The 8,688-nt window shown below is 39.4% G+C and overlaps 1 long non-coding RNA gene across 1 annotated transcript; it reads right to left on the reverse strand.

Moving 5' to 3' along the window:
- Positions 1-3,943: 3,943 nt before the first annotated feature.
- On the reverse strand, positions 3,944-8,688 carry LOC106101845. Its single transcript, XR_001225541.1, has 3 exons — positions 8,666-8,688; positions 4,157-4,225; positions 3,944-3,991 (listed from the first exon to the last, which is right to left on the reverse strand). It is a non-coding gene; the product is annotated as an uncharacterized LOC106101845 (long non-coding RNA).

Here is an 8,688-nt window from a genome sequence, read left to right on the forward strand (position 1 = left end):
GTCGGTGTCAGTCAATGTAGATTCATTACTTAATTGTTACTATACTTTCAATTGTCAATTGTTATGGTAAAAATGTGGAAACCCTTACGTGGAAATATCACTGCATACCTTGGCTGACATCGACATCAAAGTAATAATAATTGTAATAATTGTACAATATAGACATAACAGTTACAATAAGGTAGGTTTACTATTTTCAAGGAATTATTTAGTTACTTTTTAGTGTACTGTTTTTTTGAGAATATTCTGTTTTTAGTGTATTTTGTTTGGAAGTCGGTTTTGTTTTTTTGTTAATAAAATAATTCAGTGACTAATTTACACATATTTTTATGAAAAAAAATTAAATATCTCCAAATTTGTTAAAAAAATTTTTGTTTGCGCCGTTTCTGCCGCACCCTAACAGATGGCGCTGTAGCGAGACATTATTTTACTGTATCGCGATGTTTAGTCTCATGTCTCGCTACACATATACTTCCTGCGGTTCGCAGGTGATTTGGTGGTTGTCATTGTCGTTGCGTTCGTTGGTTTAATATTGTCGTTGCGTTGTAAAAGTCTTTTGTCGTTTTGGTCGAGTCGTCCAATTTTTGGACAAGGTTACGTAGGAGACAAACAATATTCATTAATGTTTGTATCCTACAAAACTTTGTTCAAAAATTGAACAAGTAAACGAACGAACGAAAAGTACAAAACACCAACAACAATGAAAACGGAGAGAACTACTACCGAAACACCAAAGAGTCTCGGGGACCCGGAAAGTATATGTGTGGCGAGACATTCTTCTCAACATCGTGTGTTAATACAACACGGTCTCGCCACAGCGCCATCTGTTAGTGCGTGGCAAAAACGACGCCAACAATTAATAATTATGGCCGACCTCCCCATACAACGCGAAACACTGTGCGCCGGTACTGCCTTCTGCGAAGAGGTGATGTCGCGAAAGGAGGCTGCGGAGAGGGTAAGGGAGAGGAATAGTGGTGACCAGACTCGCATTTCCCCACGTTAAAAAAAAAAGTGGAAGTAAGAAAACACTTATTAAGAAATTAACATTTTTATTTCAACTAGGGCTGATGAATATAAATAAAGTGCTTGTCTCACCTTTGATTGTTATCTTTTAAGTTATATTTTACACAACAATGTATGTAACAAGTATTTACAAGGATGTAGGTGAACGCGCATTCGTTCCAGGAGCCGCACGCCGCACGCCGCACGCCGCACGCCGCACGGCGCAGGGCGATTCGGGATATAAGAAAATTTAAATATAATTGTTAACAATTATATAACTGAAGTCTATCCATTCAACAGCTAGACAATGTTTAAACATGCCAGCCAGGAGGGACGACAGTGGCGTAGAAAACCACCGCAAACCAAAAGCCGCGAAGGGTACAACAAGAAGAGAATGGAACAACATAGGTATAAAACCGGAATGCAAACGCTTATCGCTAATCAAGAAGAGATCAAAAGAGAATTATTTGTTAACATGGATGCAGATCAGATAGCGAAGCTGACCGGTAATGTAAACCAGAAACCTCAGATGTTACCAGTTACAACCCGCGCAATGGGCTTTGGATGTATGATTACTGCTTATGCAGCACGTCATTACAGGGAAAACGTTGTCATTCCAAACATCTACTCAATGTATAGAGTATTTCTAGCTGCCTTTGAGGCCAAAATCCTTAAGTTAAGAAAGGAATCAGGAATGACTTTAAGGAACCCAGATGCGATCTACAGCCATCAAACTGTTCGTGCGAACTTCATTGAAGATATCGCTTGGTATAATACCTACCCATTAGCCATCAAAATGGCGATTGACGCCGTAGGAATTATCACAGATGTCACCGACATAAGTTACTTGCCTGTGATAGCGAATGTCAGAAGAGATGTAGATGGCAACCTTCAACCGCGACCTGAAAATGTGGTTTTGTCAACACTGCGTGAGACTGTTGTTGAATTAGCGGATCCCGATACCCCCGTAGAAATACGTGAGAGGTTCAGAAACAATTGCCCAATTCCGGGAGCAATTTGGGACAATCATCACGTCTTGCAGAATGCTGAAGAAATTATGCCAGCAAACTATAACATCAATGAAGACATTGGCATTGATGTGCTAGGCTTGACACCCTTTATGGGAGTTCTGCAGAATGCAGCCCCAAAACTTGTTGGTGGAGCGCTTGATCAGAAGATTGTCGGAAAACGATCAATATTAGTCTCCAATGCATTAAGTAGTTTGAAATGTCCTGATCGTAATATAGGCGAGGACTTAAATGCATATACTCACCTCAATTTACTAGCAATAACACAACCACTTTGTTACAGACACTAGTAGTTAAAGTTTCAACTGGTAGAGAAGAAAGAAAAGTAAGAGTACTTTTAGATTCTGGTTCACAGAGAACTTACATTAAAAAGGAGTTGGCAGAAGACCTTGGTCTACAGGTGACAGGTAGTGAGAACCTTAGACAGTCACTATTTAGTGGTGTGAAGAAGCCAGCGCGGAAACATAGAGTTTTCAAGGTTAATGTAAGTAGTTTAGATAAAAAGTATAGTACTACTATGACAGCTTTGGAACAAGATGTGCTTTGTGGAAGTTTACCTCAAGTGGATGACCCAAATTTGATAAACAGTTTGAAGAATCATCAGATCAATTTAACTGACGCGGAAGAAGATATCAGAGATATTGGTATATTAGTGGGTTCAGATCAATTAGGTATTATTATTGAAGGAAACATACGTTTAAATAAAAATCTGGTAGCAATACCTACTAAGCTTGGCTGGACGCTTCAAGGGCCTATCCAAGATGCTCATAGCAACTCAATAAAAGGAAGAAAAAGAAACAACCTACATATAAAGGAAGTTTTCAGCACCAGCTGTTCCCTAGTGGACTTTCGTTTTTGATTGCTCTTTATTATATTTATAGCACGTTACATGTTTGATATTTGTTATAAATTATTTTATTGATTTTGAACTTTGTATGCCTCCCCCGGGAGTGTGTTGTGGATTGATAAGGAGGTTTGGCTACATATTGGCTGTAATATGTAAGTGTGATATATAAGTATGTCAAAAATGTCAATTTTTAGAAAAATGTGCGTGTCTTACAAGAACCGAAGGAAAATAAATAAAGTCTTTTAATGTTTATAATGTTTAAACATTGCCTAGCTGTTGAATGGATAGACCTCAGTTTATTGGGACAATTTTTTTTTTCATTGGCCGTTAAACGCAGAAAAGCGGACAGAAGAGAATTAGGAGTTGTAAAATGCAAAATTAACATTTAGTTTTCTCATGTCCCTATTTCTATGAAGCACGATTTTGGAACCATTGTGCGCCGTGTTGCTAGTGGACGGGTCGCCAACCAACGAATGCGCGTTAACCTTCAATCATTACACTTTCACCGGTTTTATAATTAGGAGCAAATATACGACAAAGGTCGCAATACAGAAAACATACTATTTCGTTTAAAAAATCCACAGTTTTGTGAAGCTGGTCACATCTTTGATAAAAGTTCTTGCAGAGGCCGTAGGCGTCTTGTTACAGCTTACGACCTAGCGCACGTCGCACGTCGCACGTCGCACGTCGCACGTCGCGCATCACACGTCGCACATCGCACGTCGCATGGCACACGTAAAAAGTCATTAGTAGAATCGCGTGGAGTCCTTCTGTGCAAGGGAGTCTAGTAATAGACGTAAGGCGCGAGGTCATAGCACGTGCACTGCGAGCGGCGCGGCGTGCACGCGGGGCAGGTGCAGCGCGGGGGGCGCGGCGGGCGCGGCGGGCGCGGCGGGCGCGGCGGGCGCGGTGGGCGCGGGGGGCGCGTCGGGCTCGTCGAGGTCGAGCGCGGCGTCGATCATGGTGGTGTCGTGCAGCAGCCGCAGCCGCGACGCGCTCAGGCCACCGCCCGCCGCGCCCCGCGCCCCGCCGCGCGCCTCGCCCCGCGCCGCGCCCCGCGCCGCGCCCCGCGCCTCGCCCCGCTCCCCTCCCCGCGCTCCGCCGATGCATATCTCTGCGTAAACAAATTAAAATACGAATGACAACCGCTTTGCTTTTACAAATGAACTTTTGGTCGAATGGACCGGCAGCTGCAGTGCAATGAGCGACAGGGCGAATGGGTGGGTGAGTAGGTGTATGATCGAACGGTGTATGAGTGAGCGAGTGAGGCGAGACGCACCTTGCAGCGGCACGGGGTCGAGGTCCAGGCTGTGGTTCATGTAGGCGTGGCGCGGCGTCATCTCGCAGCCTGCAACACATTTATTTCGATATGCTTCTTTAGGGACGGTTCATACTATTTGTGGAGATTGGTTACCTCAATGTATATCGTTTGTTTTGTGTAAAAAAATGTAGTCAAAATTAAAGTGACAATTATTTCTCTTGAACATACTGGTGTATTCGTACCATTTTCGATTAAGTAACGTGGGAACAAAGGAAACAAATATACGGGTCGTACGGGAAAGACGTGTATAATAGACTACCACAGATTCTTTTGTCGAACTCGAAATTATGCCGATTTGACCTTACTTCCCTCTATCGAAAGTTGCTTCATTTGGACTAGGGTGAATTAGACAGTTTCGGTCCAGAGGGGAGTTACCGCCCGCTCAAGACAAAAACATAATTTTTGGAGCTATCGCGGAAATAAATTAAAGGAAACTACTGAAATATAAGCTTTAGCCAATGTGCTAACATTTTACATATTAATTACTAATACAAAATATTCATTTAAAGAGCCACGGTTGATTTTAATGCAACAGGCGCGAAGCTGAGTAAAAGTTGTTAGTTTCTTATCACTTTTGTTGAGGACAGCTTTTTTTCAGTCTTGACATTTGGTTACTAATTAATATTTTAAGTGCCTTTTCATTAATTTGTCTAATAGAAGAGATGTTCCAGAATCTATTTATGTGGATATTACGATTATTATTTTCGTAAGGTGTAAAATATGATGGACCACTACTATCACAAAGTTCATATGGAATGGTTATATACAGTTATGTCTACAGCACTTTACAGTTATGGTCGTAGGCCATTTCATATTGTTTTCTTTTCTTTCATGGAAAATCTATAACAATTTATTTTATGAAATTTCCGAAATAAACCTTAAATACATTGTTTGTTGGATTTTATTAATTCGTTACTTAAAAAAAAAACCGATTTCCAAACAAAATACACTAAAAACAAAATATACTCAAAAAAAAACTACACTAAAAAGTAACGAAATAATTCCTTAAAAATAGTAAACCTACCTTATTGTAACTGTTATGTCTATATTGTTTTATTATTACAATTATTATTACTTTGATGTCGATGTCAGCCAAGATATGCAGTGATATTTCTACGTAAGGGTTTCCACATTTTTACCATAACAATTGACAATTGAAAGTATAGTAACAATTAAGTAATGAATCTACATTGACTGACACCGACTTCAAAGTAATAATAATTGTACAATATATGTTGCGACTCACTGCAACACCGGCGAGGATGAGGGGCGAAGGGGCCCTTTCAGCCCGCCGGTGCTGCAGTGAGACGCAACAATATAAACATAACAGCTACAATAAGGTAGGTTTACTATTTTCAAGGAATTATTTCGTTACTTTTTAGTGTACTGTTTTTTTGAGAATATATTGTTTTTAGTGTATTTTGTCTGGAAGTCGGTTTTGTTTTTTTTATTAAAAAGTTTATTTATTTCTCAATTTTTGGTGATTCAAAACATCGCAGTAGGATAATCACTTCAAGCTTTCAAACAAGAATGGGTTATCTAAATCGATTACCTAAGAAATTAAGTAAGGCTTTAAGACTAAGTAATTAATTAGGCTTAAGGGACAGATCTACAAGTCCATCATAAGACCTGTCGTATTGTATGGATCTGAATGCTGGGCCACCAAAGTTGCGGATGAAAGGAGATTGCATGTGGCTGAGATGCGTATGTTAAGATGCATCCATCTTGTGTGTGGTGTGACAAGATTGGATAAAGTTAAGAATGTGTACATTAGAGGAAGTTTGAAAGTAGCGCCAATGGTGGAGAAATTGAGAAGCAAAAGGTTAGCGTGGTATGAACATGTTATGCGACGAATTAAATAAACCAGAAAGTGTTGAGATTTAATGTGGATGGCTACAAAGGAAGAGGAAGACCGAAGAAAGTATGGATGGATTGTGTGAAAGAAGATATACTTAAGAAAGGAGTGGATTCAGAAATGACGGCTGATAGAGATGTATGGAAGAGTAGCACATACTGTGCCAATCCTCCATAAGTGATAAGGGCAAGTGGATGATGAATGAAGAAATTAAGTAAAGAACTAATACATCGTTGCGATCATTCACCCATAATTCTGTACAGCCGCGCGCCGCTGTTGCCCGTGAGTTTTAATATTTTGATAACTTCTAGAATCTTTGTCAGAATTGCATACTGTAAAAGGCAATTATGATCTACATTTAATACTCTATCGTGAAAACATATTTATTTGGATAAGGATTCATACCAAATAAAAGCGTTTTAAATGAAGTCGTTTGCAATTATTTGACCGTTTTCGCGACACAAACGCTTATTGTGCGACAACCTTAAAAGATAGATATATGCTATCGCGGACTTTAATTTAGCTAATTGAATGAGCTACAATTCTTTCACACATAATTTTTACGTAGTTCTTATAGTTTAGGCTACGTAAGCCAAGAAAGAAAACTTTGTTACAAGTTGGTATATTTTTCTGCGACTCGTAATTTGCTTTTTATGATATCTCCTAAACTATTGATCGGAATTATATAGTTCCAAGGGCATTTATAATCTACATTAAATTATCTTGATGATGAACACTTATTTGGATAAGGATTCATACCGAACACGAGTAATAGCGTTGTAAGTGGGGTATAGATTTCGAGCGATATTTTAATGAAAAAAGTGGATATTGTGCGATAACCTTAATAAATAGATATATGCTATCGCGGACTTTTATTTAGCAAATTAAAAGAGCTACAATTCTTCCATACATCTTTTTTATGTTAGTATTATAGTTTAGGCTACGTAAGCAAAGAAAGCAAAAATGACCCTAAATTTCGTCGCGCGATTTTGAGCTAAACTGTTTAAGTACGTCGTAGTCTTAGACTCCAAAAATCAAACAAAAAAATGGGACCCACCTGCAAGCATTACTTTCGGATAAAAAAAGAATTATCAAAATCGGTCCACTAGCGGCGGAGTTATGCAGTAACACACATAAAAAAAACATTCAGACGAATTGAGTACCTCCTTCTTTTGGGAAGTCGGTCAAAAAATTACTTGTAGACTAAAAGAAAGGAAAATAAAAAGCTTTTTTAGTTAGATAGCCTTATAGTTAGTAATCCTATGACAATAATAAAAAATAGAAATAAAAAAGGCGTGAAACAGTAAGTTGACTTTTTTTTTACATAATCTCACTTCATCTTTACTAAATTAGCTTTCCAAAGAACGTAACTCACATAAAACACAGAAAAATTATATTTCCTGAAATTTAAAAAAATATATTTCAGACAAATTTCTTATCTAATTCATAAAAAGCTAGCTATTGCACACGGCTTCGCCTGCGTGGAGTCTAAAAATTCATAACTTGCGTTTACTCGTTTTCTCAAATTTGAATGTAGCCTAAAATACCTACACCTTCTTTCTTAGTACGTATTAACTTAGTAGTTTTTTTTATAAGAGAAGGGGGCAAACGAGCAGCGAGTACGCCGAGGCGGTCAACGACGCCCATGGACATCCGCAACACCAGAGGAACTACAGATGCGTTTCCGGCCTCTGAGGAAATTGTAAGCTCGCTTCTTGAAGTACCCTAAGTCGTATTGGTTTGGAAATACCGCCGAGGACAGACCGTTCCACAACGCGGCTGTGCGGGGCAGGAAGTTCCGCGAAAACCGCACGGTTGTGAAATGCCAGCCATCAACATGGTGAGGATGGTACCTGACGGTCTGTCGCGTCGTCCGATGACGAAACTCGGCGGCAGGAATCGTTCCAAACAACTCCTCGAAACACTCCCCGTGGTAAATACGGTAAAAAATGCAGAGGGCAAATGCAAGGCCAGAGGATCTAGCAGATCGGTACGAGCTCGGTCGTTGACGACTCGAGTCGACCTCCGTTGTATGCGGTCAAATGGAAGAAGCTGGTATTGGGGTGCTCCCGCCCTTGCGCCCGTGCGCCTTGTAAAGTTGAAGGCGGTGGTCCGGCTAGAACTACTGCTATAACAGAAATCTACGGATTTTTATGTTCGTATAAACAAAATATGTAAGTTTAATAAAAACATACTTTAATCTACAGAGAGGAAAAAAAGACCATAACCATCTGACCTCCTCGGGGAGATAAAATTATTAATGTTATTTTACATTATTCCCGCAGTCAAGATCGCAGTTCAATTGCAAAATACTGTTTTGTTACAAAGCCTAATTTAAAATTTTAACATCTTCTAATATAAATTTAAAATCTTCTAAATTAAACTGTTTACCCAAGAAAAAGTTGACTGTGGTTGTACGGGCGGTTATAAAAATGTGATTGAAACTGTTTTGATATATTATTTTCGAATCGAAATGATGATTACATAACAAAAGTTTGTTCGGTAATAAGGTGTGGTTTAATCAACAAAAATAATCGTTTTAACATAATTAAAGTCGATTATAGACATTTCTAAATAATTGCAGAGTGGCGGAGAGCGGCTACAGCACTTACCGTGGTGCGGCGCTGTGATGAAG

The sequence above is a fragment of the Papilio polytes genome, unplaced genomic scaffold, assembly GCF_000836215.1.
Source record: "Papilio polytes unplaced genomic scaffold, Ppol_1.0 DF824303.1, whole genome shotgun sequence".
NCBI lineage: Eukaryota > Metazoa > Arthropoda > Insecta > Lepidoptera > Papilionidae > Papilio > Papilio polytes.